At 43.6% G+C, this 19,811-nt stretch overlaps 1 protein-coding gene and 1 long non-coding RNA gene across 12 annotated transcripts in view; one reads left to right on the top strand and one right to left on the bottom strand.

Moving 5' to 3' along the window:
* CCNY (cyclin Y) overlaps positions 1-19,811 on the bottom strand; it is an 876,528-nt gene that overhangs the window by 246,630 nt on the left and 610,087 nt on the right. The window lies entirely within an intron of this gene.
* The window catches only part of LOC126962990 (uncharacterized), a 117,736-nt gene that overhangs the window by 22,043 nt on the left and 75,882 nt on the right, over positions 1-19,811 (top strand). The window contains exon 3 of one of the 5 annotated variants that reach the window (XR_007728881.1): positions 18,985-19,101. The exons of the other annotated variants lie outside the window; for them this stretch is intronic. This is a non-coding gene — a long non-coding RNA (uncharacterized LOC126962990). The remainder of the gene's footprint in view (positions 1-18,984; positions 19,102-19,811) is intronic. 5 annotated transcript variants of the gene reach the window in all.

Here is a 19,811-nt window from a genome sequence, read left to right as displayed (position 1 = left end):
TTTCTTCTTCTGTTTGTCTTTCCAATTTGCTATGATGAATGTTTCATAATTAGAAAACAAATGTTTCCAGCCCCACAAAAAATAACCAGTTTTTTTTTTTTTTTTTTTTTTTTTTCCCCCGAGATGACGTCTCTCTTTATCACCCAGGCTAGAGTGCAGTGGTGCAATCACGACTTTCTGCAACCTCCCCCTCCCAGGCTGAAGTGATCCTCCCACCTCAGCCTCCTGAGTAGCTGAGATTGCAGGAAAGCATCATCACACCAGGCTAGTTTTTTTTTTTTTATCTTTTTTGGTAGAGACGGTGTTTCAACATGTTGCCCCGGCTGGTCTCAAACTCCTGGACTCAAGCGGTTCACCTGCCTCAGCCTCCCAAAGTGGTAGGATTACAGGCATGAGCCACCGTGTCTGGCCATTTACTTTTAATCTTAGTAATTTATGCAGAGCCAGTTGTGTGGTGTTGTGGTCTCTCCCCACTTTGAGTTGACTGGATGGTTGTGTAGATTGGGCTTGGGCACACTGAGTAGAGCCTAGGGCAAGGTAAACCACCTGGAGGCTCCTGTGCCTCAGTCCAGCAGCAGGGATAGGCACGGGACTTCGTTGACAATGAAAAAGTGCTTGTTGCCGAGAACCTGAAACAGACGCAAACTCGGGGAAGTGACAGTTACATGGGCAAAGAGACCCAAAGGAATCTGTAAGTATCACCAGCTAACAAGCAACGCAGCTCTACCTGCACATCCTACTTCAGTGCCTTAATATAAATAAAACAAATACTTCACAATCAAATAATTTGCTGCAATGTAAAGAAATTTGTGAAAATGGTATACTATGTGGAATCTATATGTCCCCAGAGATGAGACTGAAAAGACAGTTATCATGAAACCAGTCTTTGGCCTTTGACGGTTTCCAGTTTTTGCCACACTTTCAAACACGAGTCCACGTGAGCTAGCCGCAGCCGTTTCAGGATCATGTGAAACGGATTATCATCCCTGGACTATAGGAAATTGAGGTGTGGGAAAGGTAAAGGAACTGGCCCTAGGTGGTTGTATGCAAGTTGGAAGCAAAGAGACAGCTAAGACCACATCTCCTGATTCCCAGTCCAAGGCACTTTTAATGACCTACAATGCCTAGAAGGAAAGGTGGTAAGGAATCATAGGAAAAAGCCTAAGAGCTAAGCTAAAGGAAAGAGGCTGGGAGCACTGACTCATACCTGTAATCCTGGCATTTTGGGAGGCAAGGCAGGAGGATGGCTTGAGCGTAGGAGTTTGAGGCTACAGAGAGCCATAATCACACCACTGAATTCCAGCAAGGGCAACAGAACAAGACCCCAACTCTTAGAAAAAAAATAAAAAGTAAAAAGGAATACCCTATTGGGATGATAAGTGTAATTCTCCCATTTCCTCAACATAGTGCTCTCTAAAGATATGTTCTACCAGATGGGCGGCAGATGCACATACCCCAGGATAAGATGGTCTACTAGGACGTAAAATCTATGCTTTATTTTGTCACAAAAGAGGGAAAATGGCCTGGTACCCTCACATCGTACTACATTAGACAGCCATGGGTCAGGAATGATGCATGTGGTGCCCTGAATTGGGTGTGAGGGCACCATAGTGAGAAGGATGTGGTGTCCACATGCATTAGTTTGCACAGACGGGTTTACAAGTACCTAATTCATATGAATTTTTTTTTTTTTTTTTTCTGAGACGGAATCTTGCTCTGTCACCCAGGCTGGAGTGCAGTGGCGCGATCTCGGCTCACTGCAAGCTCCGCCTCCCGGGTTCACGCCATTCTCCTGCCTCAGCCTCCTGAGTAGCTGGGACTACAGGCACCCGCTACCACACCCAGCTAATTTTGTTTTTGTATTTTTAGTAGAGATGGAGTTTCACTGTGTTAGCCAGGATTGTCTTGATCTCCTGACCTTGTGTTCTGCCCACCTCCACCTCCCAAAGTGCTGGGATTACAGGCATGAGCCACCGTGCCCGGCCAATATGAATTATCTTACATAGCTTTACTAAACAAACCCTTAGTCAAGTGGAAGGTAAACATAATGGCAATATAATTGATTCTAACAAGAAGGAACCAAACAAAAAAATTTTTTTAGATAGTCTTGCTCTGTTGCCCAGGCTGGAGTGCAGTGGCACAATCACAGCTCACTGTGGCCACAAACTCCTGAACTCAAAGCCATCCTCCCACTTCAACCTCTCAAGTAGCTGGGACCACAGGCACACACCACCACGCTTGGCTAATTTTTAAACTTTTTGTAGAGAGGAGGTGTCCCAGGCTGGTCTTGAACTCCTGTGCTTAAGCAGTCCTCCCACCTTAACCTCCCAAAGTGTTGGGATTACAGGCATGAGCCACAACACCCAGCCAAAAAAAATTTTTTTGTGGGGGGGATGGGGTCTCCCTCTGTTGCCCAGGCTGGAGTGCAGTGGCACAATCTTGGATCACTGCAGCCTCGACCTCCCTGGGCTCAAGTGATCCTCCCAAGTAGCTGGGACTGAACGCACATGCCACCATGCCTAGCTAATTTCTCTATTTTTTGTAGAGATGGTCTGGCCATGTTGCCCACACTGGTCTTGAACTCCTGGGCTCAGGTGATCTACCTGCCTCAGCCTCCCACAGTGCTGGGATTATAGGCATGGGCCACTGCACTCAACCAAAAATAAGTTTTTAATTATCAAGAACATTTGAAATATAAAATTATATCCTCTGTTTTTTGTTTTGTTAATCGAGACGGTCTTGATCTGTGGCCCAGGCTAGAGTGCAGTGGTGCAGTCATAGCTCACTGCAGCCTCGAACTCCTGGGCTCAAAGGATCCTCCTCCCTCAGCCTCTCAAGTAGCTGGGACTACAGGCACGCACCACGATGTCTAGCTAACTTTAGTTATTTTGCTTTTGTAGAGACAGGATCTGGCTATGTTGACCAGCCTGGTTTCCAACTCCTGGCCTCAAGCAATCCTCCTGCCTCAGCCTCCCAAAGTGTTGAGATGATAGACATGAGCCACTGTGACTTCCAGTCCTCTGTTTTGTTTTGTTTTGTTGAGACAGGGTTTCACCATGTTGCCCAGGCTGGTCTCGAACTCCTGGACTCAAGCAATCCTCCTGCCTCAGTCTCCCAAAGTACTAGGATTACAGGCATGAGCCACCATTCCTAGCCAATCATCTGTTTTTAATAGTGAACTCACCCTGGTGAATAATATACCTTGAGGTATTAGCTAATCATAGTAGTGTGTATGTATAATTTAAAACTATACATATATTAAGACAGTGCTCAAAAAGCAATCACACTACAAAGGCTAAGCAATCAAAAAAGCTTGGAGAAGACACACAAATGACCAACATTTGTATGAAAAATGCTCAGCATCACTCATCATCAGGGAAATGCAAAGCAAAACCACACCTCAGTTACAATGACTATTGACAAAAAGACAAAAAATAACAAATCCTGTTGAGGATAAAGGGAAAGGGGATATACACTGTTGGTGAGAATGTGAATTAATACAGCCGTGGAAAACTATATGAAGTTTCCTCAAAAAATTACAAATCAGAACTACCTTTGATCTAGCAAGCACACTGCTAGGTATATATCCAAAAGAAATAAGCATATCAAAGAGGTACCTGCACTCGTATGTTTATTGGAGCACGATTCACAACAGCCAAAATATCAACCCCAGTGCCTTATCAGCCAATGAATGGATAAAGAAAATGTGGTACATATACATGGTGGACTACTATTCAGCCATAAAAAAGGATGAAATCTTGTCATTTGCAGCAACATGGATGGACCTGGAGGACATTATGTGAATTGAAATAAGCCAGGTACAGAAAGATAAATACCACAAGATCTCTCTAATATGTGGGAAACTTAAACAGTTCATCTCATGGAGGTAGAGAAAAGAATGGTGGTTCCTGGCCGGGCACGGTGGCTCACACTTGTAATCCCAGCACTTTGGGAGGCCGAGGCAGGCGGATCACAAGGTCAGGAGATCCAGACCATCCTGGCTAACATGGTGAAACCCCATCTCTACTAAAAAATAGAAAAAATTAGCCAGGCGTGGTGGCGGGTGCCTGTAGTCCCAGCTACTCGGGAGGCTGAGGCAGGAGAATGGCATGAACCCAGGAGGCGAAGCTTGCAGTGAGCAGAGATTGTGCCACTGCATTCCAGCCTGGCGACAGAACGAGACCCTGTCTCAAAAAAAAAAAAAAAAAAAAAAAAAGTGTTTCCCAGAAGCTGGGAAGGGTAGAGGAAAGCGGAGATGAGGAGAGGTTAATCGGTATAAAAATACAGTTAGAATAAGTTCTAGCGTTTGCTAGTACAGTAGGATGACTGCAGTTAATAGTAGTTTATTGTATATTTCAAAATAGCTAGAAGATTTGAAATGTGCCTAGCACAAAGAAATGGTAAGTGTTTGAGGGGATGGATATCCTAATATTCTGATTTAATCGTTACACATTATATGCATCTATGTAAATATCACGTGTGGCCTGTTAGCTCGGTTGGTTAGAGCATGGTGCTAACAACACTAAGGTCACGATTTCAATCACCATACAGGCCATGGGATGAGACGTTTGAGGCTTCATTTACCCGAATGAAGAGCTTTTAATTCAAGTGGTCTGAATCACCCCTGCACTGAATCCAAAATTCAGACACTCTCTTATTGGCCAGGCACTGTGGTTCATGCCTGTAATTTCAGCACTTTGGGAGGCCGAGGCAGGCAGATCACCTGACGTCAGGAGTTTGAGACCAGCCTGGGCAACATGGTGAAACCCTGTCTCTACTAAAAACACAAAAATTAGCTGGTAGAGATCACACCATTACACTCCAGCCTGGGTGACAGAGTGAAACTCTGTCTCTAAATAAATAAATAAATAACACATGTACTCCAGAAATATGTATAACTGTCATGTATCAATAAAAAATCAGTTTTTAACAAAGACTTGGAGGTTGAGCACAGTGACTCATGCCGGCAATCTCATCACTTTGGGAGGCTAAGACAGGAGAATCGCTTGAGCCGAGGAGTTCGAGACCAGCCTAAGCAACATAGTGAGACCTCATCTCTACAGAAAATTCAAAAATTAACTGGGCATGGTGGTGTGTGCCTGCAGTCCCAGCTACTTGGGAGAGTGAGGCAGAAGTATCTTGAGAGCAGGAGTTTGAGGCTGCAGAGAGCTTTGATGGTGCCATTGCACTTCAGCCTGGGTGACACCAAGATTCTGTCTCTATGATAAAAAACAAAAACCCACTGCTCTTCCCCTCCATCTGTCACCCCCAAGCCTCCCAGGTAGATTCTCCATCACCCAGAGGCAGGTGGGGAATTCCTCCACCCTCACAGTCCACTGAGTCCGAGTCTGCTTCTTCATAGGACCTGAGTGGTTGCTGACCTATCTCTTGTGGAGGGCTATATTCTTCCTTGAGACACTGTTTCTGTTTTCCTGATTTTCCTGTAACCATCCAAACCAATCGCTCTTTTCCCTTTGTGGCCACTTTTCCTTTGTCCGTGAACCACTGCCTTGGAGATGTAGCCTTTCCCTCTGTATGGCTGATTCTCAAATCTTTGTCTCCAGGTTTGGCCTCCCCCATATACCCCAGTCTTTGTCTGTCCAAATGTTTACAGGATTCCCACACGTTCCCCTAAGTTTAATGTGTGTAAAACAGCACCTCCTTCCCCACCCACCTTCCCTGTTTTCCTGGCCTGGTTGAAGATCACTATTTTCAGGACTGCTGAGGCAAGGACTCTGAGATCACTCTCACCCTCCCTCTCTCACTGACCATCATCATCCAAGCTGTCACAGACACCTGTCAATATTGCCTTCAAGGGGTCCCCTAGACTTCACAGTTTCCTTTTTGTTCTTTTTGCCCCGACTCTGAGCCTTCACCAGGTCACATCTGCATGGCTGCTACTTCCTTTTGCCTGGCTGCCTTTTCTCAAGTTGAAATGAGCTCTCATCTGCCAGTAGCCCATTAGTCTCACATTATGTATGTCACTCAGGTTCCCCCACAGATGCCCTGTTCCCACTAGAATATTGACTTCACTGGGTCCCTACCCTCCACACCTCTTCTGGTCTCCCTCTCTGTCCAGACTCTCACACCTCACACACTCCTTTTCCTTCCTCCCCATGGGCTCGCTCCGTCACACAGGCTAGAGTGCAGTGACACGATCATAGCTCACTGCAGCCTCAAACTGTCAGGCTCAAATGATCCTCCCGCCTCAGCCTCCCAAGTAGCCAAGACTACAGGTGCATGTCACCATGCCCAGCTATTTTTTACTTTTCAGTTGAGATGGAGTCTCACTGTGTTGCTCAAGCTGGTCTTGAACTCCTGGGATCAGGCGATCCTCCCACCTTGACCTCCCAAAGTGCTGGGATCACTGGCATGCATGAGCCACTGTGCCCAGCCTCCCACCTCCTCCTCTTTTGCGTGCTCTGCCGTCAGGCAATCTTTGACCCTGCTCCATTCTAAGCTCTGCCATGTGTTAGTGCTTTGATCTTAGACAAGCTAACAGCTCCAAAACCTCAATTTCTTTGTCCATAAAATTATTACTACCTCGACCAGGCACAATGGCTCATGCCTGTAATTCCAGCACTTTGGGAGGCCAAGGCGGGTGGATCACTTGAGGTCAGGAGTTCCAGACCAGCCTGCCCAGCATAGTGAAACCCCATCTCTACTAAAATACAAAAATTAGCTGGACGTGGTGGCCGCCTGTAATCCCAGCTAGTCAGGAGGCTGAGGCAGGAGAATCACTTGAACCCGGGAGGCGGAGGTTGCAGTGAGCCAAGATCACACCATTGCACTCCAGCCTGGGCAGCAGAGTGAGACTCCATCTCAAAAAAAAAAAAAAATTTTCCTTGTTCCAGCTTCGTTGAAAGGATGAAACGGCATCATGCATGGAAGGTTATTTAGCCCAGAACCTAGCACAAAGATCTTAATTGTGCCTCGTTTTAGGATTAGCAAAACGTGATTGGCAAAATCAATGTCATATGGCAAACACTCAGTTGGGTGAGTGAGTCACAGGAATAGGTGCTTAATGTTTGTTGGCTTAACAACTTGCAAGCTCTAACATAATCTCCGTCCTCTCCTAACACTATCTGACCGCTCCGATGCTGAAACATTTCATTCTTCTTTAAACTCCATGTCGTTTATGCGCGTGAGCTGCCACACCCAGGCTGACTCTTTTTTTGTAATTCTTTCACATGTGTTGTTCCCTCTGTCTAACTAGTTTTCAAGTTCCTTGAGGACAAGGATCATGATATTATTACAGCTGACATTTCTTGAATGTGGGCTGTGAGCCAGCATTTTAATTTTATAAACTCGCTTAACCTGCACCACAGCCTGATGAGGGAGCTTGCCGTCGTCATCCCTGAGTTATGAATCAGGAAGCAGAGGCCCAGCTTGCCAGCGTGTTACCTGAGGGCACAAGGCTAGTGAGCAGCAGCACTGAGGCACTGCAGCCCAGCCCAGCAGCGAGGTGTGTTGCCGTGTACTGCTTCCTAGGGTGCGGGACTACACACTCAGGTGAGTAGTAGAAAACTTACTCACTGATTCCCTGACTGATGGAAATGCTTATCTTTTGCAGCTACACATGCTTTTCTAGCAGATGCCTGGGCTCCTGGACATGCTGCTCTAAGGCTATTTAAGACAGCACTCCTGCCATCCTCCTGGCCCCCTAAGATAAAACTTTCTTTAAAGAGCATCCTTCACGAGGTCAGGAGATCGAGACCATCCTGGTTAACACGGTGAAACCCCGTCTCTACTAAAAAATACAAAAAACTAGCCGGGCGAGGTGGCGGGCGCCTGTAGTCCCAGCTACTCGGGAGGCGGAGGCAGGAGAATGGCGTGAACCCGGGAGGCGGAGCTTGCAGTGAGCTGAGATCCGGCCACTGCACTCCAGCCTGGGTGACAGCGCGAGACTCCGTCTCAAAAAAAAAAAAAAAAAAAAAAAAAAAATAAAGAGCATCCTAAATAGAACCAGATTTACACACAAAAGCCAGGATGACTCCTAGCAGATGTTTTGCTACCTGAAGGTTGTTATGCCATGTAGAAAATGAAGGAGGAAAGAAAGAAAAGGAAAAGAAGGGGAAGTGGGGGGAGACAGCATGTGGGAGAAGGGGTGAGAACAGTGAAGAGACTGGGGAGCACCACAGAGACCACCTCTTCCCAAACAGCTTCTGCCATGATGCTTGCTTCATGCTAAATAACCCACAACCTTCATTCATGGGTGTGTTTGCCCTTGTGCCTTCTTGGTCCCCCAAGCATGGACAGAGTTCTGCTCAGAGAAGCTGGAATGGACCAAAAGCCAGGGAAGGGGCTGGTGGAAACCCAGGCAGGCCTCCCTCACGTGGCATGATCCTAGGAGATGGAAATATTGTACAAAGAAGCAGGATGCCTGGCACCAACTTCCATGCTGTGCTGAATGACAAATCCAAGATGGTTGGCCAGGCACGATGGCTCACACCTGTAATCCCAGCACTTTGGGAAGCCAAGGCAGGTGGATCACTTGAGGTCAGGAGTTTGAGACCAACTTGGCCAACATGGTGAAACCCCGTCTCTACTAAATATACAAAAATTAGCCAAGTGTGGTGGCGTGTGCCTGTAATCCCAGCTACTCGGGAGGCTGAGGCAGGAGAATCACTTGAACCTGAGAGGTGGAGGCTGCAGTGAGCCGAGATTGCACCATTGCACTCCAGGCTGGGCGACAGAGTGAGACTCTGTCTCAAAAAAAAAAAAAAAAAGGCATATGAAAGATGAATTTTAAGTACAAAATTACACAGGATGTGTTACTATACTGGAAACTAACTTTGGAAAATAGGAGTAGATTTCCTGCACCTTTTATCAACTCCTTCTATGATAGAAACGAAACCCACTCTAATGATCCCAAGCCTATCTGTGAAGTCTTACAAGGGGCCAGACTGGCAGCACCATCCACAGGGACATTACCTCTAAGAATCATATATCAAGAGCCAGATCCCAATCAGGAAATTTCTTCCACCATTGTCAGTACAAAGGGCACTCAGCAAGCATCTTTTCCAAATGGACATCTACCCAGAAGTATCCACATATCCCAATCATCAATACTCAGAAACAAGAAGATATTAGAACTGTTCTTTCTTTCTTGCAGGGGCAAAAATAGGGAGGATTAGGAAGATGAAGCCATGGCATTGAATCATAAGTAGCACAAATCTTACCTAATCTTTGTCTCATTTAACTGGGTAAACAGCAACTCTGACACGATTATATGCCCCCAGATGCTGCTGTGACATTGCTAGGTTACAGTGAACACAGTATCAGCTGATGCCATTGGAATAAACGTGCAGATTTCTAAAACCAAAGTGTTTGCATGTAATATATATTTCATGTTCCTGTCCCCTCAAGCCTGTGTTGAAGCTGATTTCATGTAACATCCTCTAGACTTTAAGGAACATCACTCCGCATTTCAAAGAGTAACAGCATGTATTTTTACAATTTACTCCTTAGCAGGGGGGAACTACAGCATTAACTGTAGGAAATTTATTTCTTGCACAATAAACCAAAAGCTTTGTAAACATAAAATGACAATTTTCATTAGAAAGCACATTTACTTTTTGGTATTGCCAGTTACATAAAGGATAAATGTCTTCGGGCAAAAGGACACCTGGCCATAACATTTTCCTGACAAGTCTGGCTCCAGTTTTCTCCAAGCAATGTCAGGTTTTATATTTTTCCAAAAGAGACAAACGGGAATGCCTCATGAATTGTTCCTGTAGATTTTTAGTCCAATACTACATGACACTTGTATATTAGGCTCCTAAATACTATGTAACACAGCAACAGTGATGAGAGTCACTACTCTTAGACCACACTTGAATTAGTGTCTCTTCCATCCACCCACTTTTTTTGGCTCTTCTTCCTCTGATCTCCCCTGTCTTGAGGCTCAGCACTCCCCCTAACACTCTAGTGGTTCTCAACCTGGGCAATTTTGCCCCCAGGAGACATTTTTGGTTGTTGCAACTAGGGGATGCCACTGGCATCTAGTGGGTACAGGCCAGGGATTCTGCTAAACATCCTACAAGGCACAGGACAGCCCCCCAAAACAAAAATGATCTAGCTCCACATGCCAGTAGTACTGTGGCTGAGAAAACCTGCAATATGCTAACAAAACCACTTTTAATTGAAAGAATATTGCGGCACTATTCACAATAGCAAAGACTTGGAACCAACCCAAATGTCCATCAGTGATAGACTGGATTAAGAAAATGTGGCACATATACACCATGGAGTACTGTGCAGCCATAGAAAAGGATGAGTTCATGTCCTTTGTAGGGACATGGATGAAGCTGGAAACCATCATTCTGAGCAAACTATCGCAAGGACAGAAAACCAAACACTGCACGTTCTCACTCACAGGTGTGAATCAAACAATGAGAACACTTGGACACAGGAAGGGGAACATCACACACCCGGGCATGTCATGGGGTGGGGCGGAGGGGGAGGGATAGCATTAGGAGATATACCTAATGTAAATGACGAGTTAATGGGTGCAGCACACTAATATGGCACATGTATACATATGTAACAAACCTGCAGGTTGTGCACATGTACGAACTTAAAGTATAATAATTAAAAAAAAAAAAGAAGAAAAAAGCCTTTTCAAGAATTTACAATGGCTCTTATTAGATTATAAATTGTAACTTCCTCAGCCTTACTTTCAACACCTTTCCCAATCCATTTCTAACCTACCTGCCACCTGAACTGAGCAAACCTGTGCTGAGCTACCCCATGTGCAGGAGCTGTGAAGGTACTAAAAGAGGAAGAGGGGTCGGTGCTTTCCAGAAGCCCGTCCACGGGTGCAGGAGACAAGAAACTGGAGCATGTGGCTAGCACCCAGTAGGTATCAGGAATGGTCTTTCCTTTCTTCCTAATTGGCTCTAATTCCAGGCTATGATGGGTGGGTAAAGAGTGGTGGAACCTAGTCTCTTCCCCACATCATAATCTGTGCTCTTGTTTGTCTTTTAATCTATTAGGAAAATTTGAAAGACTAGGTTTTTTTCTATTTGACATGTACCTACCTTTCTTTCCTTCCTTCCTTCCTTCCTTCCTTCCTTCCTTCCTCTTTTCCTTCCTTTCTTCCTTCCTCTTTTCCTTCTTTCCTTCCTTCCTTCCCTCTTTTTTTTTTTTTTGAGACAGAGTTTCACTGTTGTCGCCCAGGCTGGAGTGCAATGGCGTGATCTTGGCTCACCGCAACCTCCACCTCCGAGGTTCAAGGGATTCTCTTGCCTCAGCCTCCCGAGTAGCTGGGATTACAGGCATGTGCCACCACGTCCAGCTAATTTTGTGTTTTTAGTAGAGATGGAGTTTCTCCATGTTGGTCAGGCTGGTCTCGAACTCCTGACCTCAGGTGATACGCCCACCTCAGCCTCCCAAAGTGCTGGGATTACAGGCACGAGTCACCGCTCCTGGCCTTCTTTCCTCTTTCTTTTTAAGAAACAGGGTGTTTTGCCTGTAATCCCAGCACTTTGGTAGGCCGAGGCGGGAGAATCACCTGAAGTCAGGAGTTCGAGACCAACCTGATCAACATGGAGAAACCCCATCTCTACTAAAAATACAAAATTAGCCAGGTGTCGTGGCGCATGCCTGTAATCCCAGCTACTCAGAAGGCTGAGGTGGGAGAATTGCTTGAATCCGGGACATAGAGGTTGCGGTAAGCTGAGGTTGTGCCATTGCACTCCAACCTGGGCAACAAGAGTGAAACTCAGTCTCAAAAAAAAAGAAACAGGGTCTTACTCTGTCACCCATACTGGAGTACGGTGGTGCAGTCATGGATCACTGCAGCCTGAAATCCCTGGGCTCAAGTGATCCTCCTGCCTCAGCTTCCCAAGTAGCTGGGACTACTGGTTTGTGCCACCACACCCAGGTAATTATTTTTATTTTTATTTTTATTTTTGTAGAGATAGGGTCTCACTATGTTTCCCAAGCTAGTCTCGAATTCCTGACCTCAAGCAATCCTCCTGCCTCGGCTTCTGAAAGTTCTGGGATTACATGCATGAGCCACCATGCCCAGCCTCCTTACCTTTATAATTTCTAACAAATATTGTTTTAGTTACACTGAATAAGCATGCCGTACTTACAAGAAGCTTTTATGCTAGCATGTCTCAAAATGTTTTAGCAATTTTCTACTCAGCTTTATCTGTTCATGATCTCTCTGCTCTTGCTACTAATTGAGAAATTAATATTGTTCTCAGTGGCTATGATGTAGATTGAATTGTTCAGCCACAGATTTTTCATCCTGAGATGCCCTTGGGTGCCTGCTAGTTGTTTTTCTTAGGTTAGCTGTTTTGTTCTTCATTTTAAAATATTAACATGTCAGGCCGGGCGCAGTGGCTCATGCCTGTAATCCCGGCACTTTGGGAGACTGAGGCGCGTGGATCACCTGAGGTCAGGAGTTCGAGACCAGCCTGGCCAAGATGGAGAAACCCTGTCTCTACTAAAAATACAAAAATTAGCCGGGCATGGTGGTGCGTGCCTGCAATCCTAGCTACTCGGGAGGCTGAGACCAGAGAATCACTTGGACCCAGGAGATGGGAGGTTGCAGTGAGCCGAGATCACGCCATTGCGCTCCAGCCTGGGTGACAGAGCAACTCTCTATCTCAAAAAAAAAAGATTAACATGTCAAAGTATTAACCTGCTGTTATGATAGAAAAATAGCAATGTGCAATGAGGACGGGTGCGGTGGCTCACACCTGTAATCCCAGCACTCTGGGAGGCTGAGGCAGGTGGGTCATGAGGTCAGGAGATCGAGACCATCCTGGCCAAATTGGTGAAACCCCATCTCTACTAAAAACACAAAAATTAGCCAGGTGTGGTGGCGTGTGCCTGTAGTCCCAGCTATTCAGGAGGCTGAGGCAGAGAATCGCTTGAACCTGGGAGGTGGAGGTTGCAGTGAGCCGAGATCACGCCATTGCACTCCAGCCTGGTCAACAAGAGCAAAACTCCATCTCAAAAAAAATAAATAAAATAAAAATAACAATGAAGGCTGGGTGGGGTGGTTCACGCCTGTAATCCTAGCATTTTGGGAGGCCAAGGCAGGCAGATCGCTTGAGCCCAGGCGTTTGAAACCAGCCTGGGCAACATATTGAGACCCTGCCTACAAAAAAAAACAAAAATTAGCGAGGCATGGTGGCCTGCAGCTGTAGACCTGTTATCCCAGCTACTCAGGAGGCTGAGGCAGGAGGATCACTTGAGCCCAGGGAGATCAAGGCTGCAGTGAGCCGTGATCGTGCCACTGCTCTCCAGGCCTGGGTGACAGAGTGAGACCCTGTCTCAAAACAAAACGAAACAAAAGACAGCGATGAAAACAGGCTTCTAATTAAAAAAATAAGAAAAGACTGCTAATTTGTCAGGTTCAAATATCCCATGTGTTTAGGAAGTAAGAGAAATACCATGCATAAAAGCTCTGTGCAGCCAAGAACATCTGCAAAATGATTATCACTTTGCCATGGACCACATAGAAGTGAAGTGACTTCATTTTACCTTCACTTTCCTGGGTAGGATATAAGCAATTCTGTTATGAAACATTTCCAGGAAAGTCTTCACACTGTCTCTCAGACAACCCTTTCTAGTGTTAATGGAAAGGGTTAGAAACACATTTCAACCCATATTCAAAACTGGGCCTTCCGTCATGTCTACACACATTGGCCGTATATCTGTTAAACAATGAATATTATACTTGTATTCAGGCAAAAATTGCTCTGAAAGCTAATATATGTTGTAGTTAAGATCTCGGCCCTGATGCCGGATTATCTGAGTTTGAATCCTTGTGTGATCTCTCTAAAGCATCTTTTCGCCTATTTAAATGGGTATGATAGTTGGGCATGGTGGCTTATGCCTATAATCCCAGCACTTTAAGAGGCTGAGGCGGGCAGATCACTTGAGGTCAGAAGTTTGAGACCAGCCTGGCCAACATGGTGAAACCTTGTCTTTACTAAAAATACAAAAAAAATTAGCCAGGCATGGTGGTGGCTGCCTGTAGTCCCAGCTACTCGGGAGGCTGAGGCAGGAGAATCACTTGAACCTAGGAGGCAGAGGCTGCAGTGAGTTGAGATCGCGCCACTGCACTCCAGCCCGGGCGACAAGAGCAAAACTCCATCTCAATAATAATAATAATAATAATAATAATAATGATGGAATGAATATTAGAATACTAGCTTGAATAAATAATGGAGCTTACATTAGAAGTCTGAACAAACAGCATATTTGCTTTGAAAATGTTCTAAGCAGTATGTCTGCAAGCACATGTAACCCACTGAGTAAAGCAGTTGTTAAGCAGAAAATAAACATAGATTTTTAATGAACCATATGGCAATGATAAATAAAAAAAATAAATTGTACAAGCGAATGCAAAAATAAAGGTCTAAAAAAAACAAATATGAGAGAAGACTACTGCTTCTGGTCATGAAGCAGTAACTGGTACTGGACTTGCCCTACTGCAATAAACAGCAGGACACTAGATAAGATATATGAAACAATTGTTTCAGACACTGAACAACAGACAAAGCAGAACTGTAACCCCCAAGAGAAATGAAACAAGGCAAGACCCATGCTCACCCCAGCTTTCTTTCTGAAGCTGCTTTGCAGATTGTGATACAGGAGGGTAACTCAGGCAGGGCGTGGCAGCCTTGCTGCCTTGATGAGACAGAGCAGAAGTAGGGACGGGGGGAGGGCAACTGGAATTCTAGGGCAGGGTACCACAGATGAGTAAGCTAGACAGAGCAGGAGCTAGAAATCTGCATGGGAGCCCTCTTGCATCTTTGGCTCATGCACAACGTAAAACTCTGTGAGGCCAAGCAAAGAGCATCCACTAGGAAACTAAGAGGAGCAGTCCCCAGAGATCTGAGAGGTGTTCAGGTTCTGAACAGACAAAGCCTAAAGACCTTGAAAGTATATGGTTCTGAAAACTTACGTGATTGTAGGAGTGGCATCATATTATTTGAAGGTACACTGATAAACTGAAGACGTATTCCATAAACCTATAGCAACCATTTTTTTTTTTAAAAAAAAAGGAATGTTATTCGCCAGTGGAGAAGATAAAATGAAATATTGAAAAATACTCAACTAATCCAAAAAGGCAGGAAAAGAAGAAAAAAATAAAAACGTATGGTATAAATAGAAAACAAATAGCAAGACAGTACAGTTAAACCTAACCATATCAGTAATTATACTAAATGAATATGAATTAAACATTCCAATTATAAATCAAAGATTATCCAATTGGGTAGTAAGATCTGACTCTCTGGTGTCTACAAGAAATCCACTTTATACAGACACAAGAATGTTAAAAGTAAAAGGATGGAAAAAGGTAAACATGAGACATAAGAAAGGTGGATTGACTGTATTCATTTCTGGCAAAACACACTTTAGGACAAGAAATATTACCAGACATAAGGAGGGACATTTCACAATGATAAACTATCAAGTCACTAAGAAAAAATAACATTCCTAAATGTGAATGCACCCAGTTGTAGAACTTCAAAAGACCTGAAGCAAAAACTGACAGAATTTGAAAGGGAAAAAAGACAAATCCATAATTTAAGTTGCATATTTCACCACCTTCTCTTCATGATTGGTAGAAATAGCAGACAGAAAATTGGTATGAATACAGAACACTTGAACAGCGCTATCAACTAACTGGATCCAATTAACTTTTACAGAACACTCCACCCTGCAATGGCAGACTAAACAGTGTTTTCATTGCAGATTCATTCATCATATGCTGGGCCATGAAAACTAGTCTCAATAAATCGAGCAGGATTGAAATCACATACTGGGCTTCTCCAACAAAACGCAATTTAATTAGAAATCAGTAACTGAAACTAGAACTCTTCTACATTGCTGGTAAGAATGTGAAATGTTACAATCACTTTGAAAACAGTTGTCATTTTTTTAAAACATGAAGTCAAACATATAAACAATTGTACTTCTTGGTGTTTACCCAAGAAGAATGAAAACATATGTTCATTACAAAACATATACATAAATGACTTTAATCATCTTTATAATTTTCATAAACTGGAAACAACCAATCCAAATATTCATCAATAGATAACTAGATAAACTACAGTTAAAACAAACAAAAAAACCAATGAGGCCAGGTACAATGGCTCATGCCTGTAGTCTCAGCACTTTGAGAGACTGAAGTGGAGGACCTCATGAAGCCAGGAGTTTGAGACCAACCTGAGCAACATAGTGAAACCCTGTCTCCGCAAAAAATTTAATAAAAAAAAATTAGCCAGACATGGTGGCACTCACCTGTAGTCCTAGCTCCTCAGGTGGCTGAGGCAAGGAAGATTGCCTGAGCCCAGGAGTTTGAGGCTGCAGTGAGCCATGATAGCGCCACTGTACTCCAGCCTGAGCAACAGAGCAAGACCCTGTCTCTGTTTTTTAAAAAAGAATGGAATAATACTCAACAATAAAAATGAGCAAACTACTAACATGTACAAACATTGACAAATCCCTGAAACATGCTGAGAGACCAGACATAAAGAGTATATTGTTGTGATTACATTTATAGAAAATTCTAGACAATGTAAAACTAATCAATAGTGACACAAAGCAAATCAGTCATTCCCTGGTGCCAAGAGTTGGGTTGGGATTATTGCAAGGGGACACAAAGGAACTTTGGGGGATGATGGAAATGTTCTGTATCTTGAATATGGTGAGATTATATTTGTGAAAACCCATTGAAAGGTGCACCTAAAATGGGTGTGCTTATTTTATTTCTGTTCCATTGGTCTATGTGTCTGTTTTTGTACCAGTGCCATGCTATTTTGGTTACTGCAGCCCTGTAGTATAGTTTGAAGTTGAGTAATATGATGCCTCCAGCTTTGTTCTTTTTGCTTAGAAGTCCCTTGGCTATTCAGGCCCTTTTTTTTGTTGTTGTTTGTTTGTTTTTTAATAAGAAGTTGTTGTTGTTGTTGTTGTTGTTGAGACAGGGTCTCGCTCTATCGCGCAGGCTGGAGCTGCAAGCTCCACCTCCTGGGTTCAGGCCATTCTGCCTCAGCCTCTCGAGTAGCTGGGACTACAGGTGCCTGCCACCACGCCCAGCTAATTTTTTTGTATTTTTTTTAGTAGAGACGGGGTTTCACTGTGTTAGCCAGGATGGTCTCGATCTCCTGACCTCGGGATCCACCCATCTTGGCCTCCCAAAGTGCTAGGACTACAGGCGTGAGCCACTGCGCCCAGCCCATAAGAATTTTTACATAGTTTTTTCTAGTTCCATGAAGAATGTCATTGGTAGTTTGATAGTAGTAGTGTTAAATATGTAAGTTGCTTTGGGCAGTATGGTCATTTTAATGATACTGATTCTTCCTATCCACAAGCATGGAATATTTTTTCCATTTGTTTGAGTCATCTCTGATTTCCTTAAGCAGTGTTTTGTAATTCTTCTTGTAGGATCTTTTACCTTGCTGGTTAGCTTCTTAGGTATTGTATTCTTTTTGTGGCAGTTGTGAATGGGATTGCATTCCTGATTTGGCACTCAGCTTAGATGTTGTTGGTGTTTAGGAATGCTATTGATTTTTGTATGTTAATTTTGTATCCTGAACTTTGCTGAAGTTCTCAGATCAAGGAGTTTTAGGGCAGAGACTATGGGATTTTCTAGATATAGAATCATATCATCTGCAAACAGGGATAGTTTGACTTCTTCTCTTCCTATTTGGATGCCTTTTATTTCTTCCTTCTGCCTCATTGCTCTGGCCAGGACTTCCAGTACTATATTGAATAGGAGTGGTTACTTGTCTTATGCCGGTTTTCAAGGGGAATGCTTCCAGCTTTTATCCATTCAGTATGATGTTGGCTATGGGTTTGTCATAGATAGCTCTTATTATTTTGAAGTATATTCCTTCAATGCCTTGTTTCTTTTTTTTTTTTTTTTTTTTTTTTTTTTTTTTGAGACTGAGTCTGGCTCTGTCGCCCAGGCTGGAGTGCAGTGGCCGGATCTCAGCTCACTGCAAGCTCCACCTCCCGGGTTTACGCCATTCTCCTGCCTCAGCCTCCCGAGTAGCTGGGACCACAGGCGCCCGCCACTTCGCCCGGCTAGTTTTTTGTATTTTTTAGTAGAGATGGGGTTTCACCGTGTTAGCCAGGATGGTCTTGATCTCCTGACCTCGTGATCCGCCCGTCTCAGCCTCCCAAAGTGCTGGGATTACAGGCTTGAGCCACCGCGCCCGGCCCAATGCCTTGTTTCTTATTGAGAGTTTTTAACATGAAGGGATGTTGAATTTTATCAAAAGCCTTTCTCCATCTCTTGAGATAATTATGCTTTATGTTTTTTTATATGTTTGTGTGATGAATCATATTTATTGATTTGCATGTGTTGAACCAATCTTTTTTTTTTTTAATTTGTATATATTTTTTCTTTTTTTTTTTTTTTTATTTTTGTGTTGAACCACCCTTGCATCCCAGGGGTAAAGTCTACTTGATCATGGTGGATTCGCTTTTTGATGTCCTACTGGATTCAATTTGCCAGTATTTTGTTAAGGATTTTTGCATCCATGTTCATCAAGGATATTGATCTGAAGATTTTTTTGTTGTTGTGTCTTTGCCAGGTTTTGGTATCTGGATGGCTCTGGCCTCATAAAATGAGTTGGAGAGGAGACTGTCCACAATTTTTCGAATAGTTTCAGTAGGAATGCTACCAGCTCTTCTTTATACATCTGGTAGAATTCAGCTGTGAATCCATCTGGTCCTGGGCTTTTCTTGGTTGGTAGGCTTTTTATTACTGCTTCAATTTCAGAACTCATTATTAGTCTATTCAGGGATGCAATTTCTTCCTAGTTCTATCTTGGGAGGTGGTATGTGTCCAGGAATTTATCCATTTCTTCTAGATTTTCTAGTTTGTGTGCATAGGGTTTTTGTATTTCTCTGTAGATGGTGGTAATTTCATCTTTCTCATTTCTAATTGTGTATATTTGGTTCTTCTCTCTTTTTTCTTTTTTTCTTTTTTTTTTCTGACAGAGTCTTACCCTGTGGCCCAGGCTGAAGTGCTGTGATGCGATCTCGGCTCACTGCAACCCCACCTCCCAGATTCAAGCAATTCTCCTGCTTCAGCCTCCCAAGTAACTGGGATTACAGGTATGCGCCACCACACCCCACTAATTTTTGTATTTTTTAGTTAACATGGGGTTTCTCCATTTTGGCCAGGCTGGTCTCAAACTCCTGGCCACAAGTGATCCACTTGCCTCGGCCTCCCAAAGTCCTGAAATTACAGGCATGAGCCACCCCTCCCAGACTCTTTTTTCTTTATTAGTCTAGCTAGTGGTTTATCTTACTAACTTTTCCAAAGAAACAATTCCTGGGTTCATTGATCTTTTGTATGGTTTTTTGCTTCTCAATTTCCTTCAGTTCAGCTCTGATTTGGGTTATTTCTGGTCTTCTGCTAGATTTGGGTTTGGCTTGCTGTTGCTTGTCCAGTTCCTCTAGTTGTGATATTAGGTTGTTAATTTGAGATCTAACTTTTTGATGTGGACGTTTAGTGCTATTAAGATAAACTTCCCTCAACACTGCCTTAGCTATGTCCCTGGAGAGTCTGGTATGCTGTATCTTTGTTCTCATTAGTTTCAAATAATTTCTCGATGTCTGCCTTAATTTCATTATTTACCCAAAAGTCATTCAGGAGCAGAACAATCAAATATCTATCAACAGAGGAATGGATAAACAAAATGTAGTTTGTATATATAGTGGAATATTATTCAGCTTTAAAAAGAAATGGAGTTTTGACATGTGATATGATATGGATGAACTTTGAAAAGATTAAACTAAGTGAAATAAGCCAGACACAAAAG

This window comes from Macaca thibetana, chromosome 9 (genome assembly GCF_024542745.1).
Source record: "Macaca thibetana thibetana isolate TM-01 chromosome 9, ASM2454274v1, whole genome shotgun sequence".
Taxonomy (NCBI): Eukaryota; Metazoa; Chordata; class Mammalia; order Primates; family Cercopithecidae; genus Macaca; species Macaca thibetana.
The sequence above is the reverse complement of the archived record's forward strand: the minus strand, read 5'-3'. Positions and strand labels throughout refer to the sequence as shown.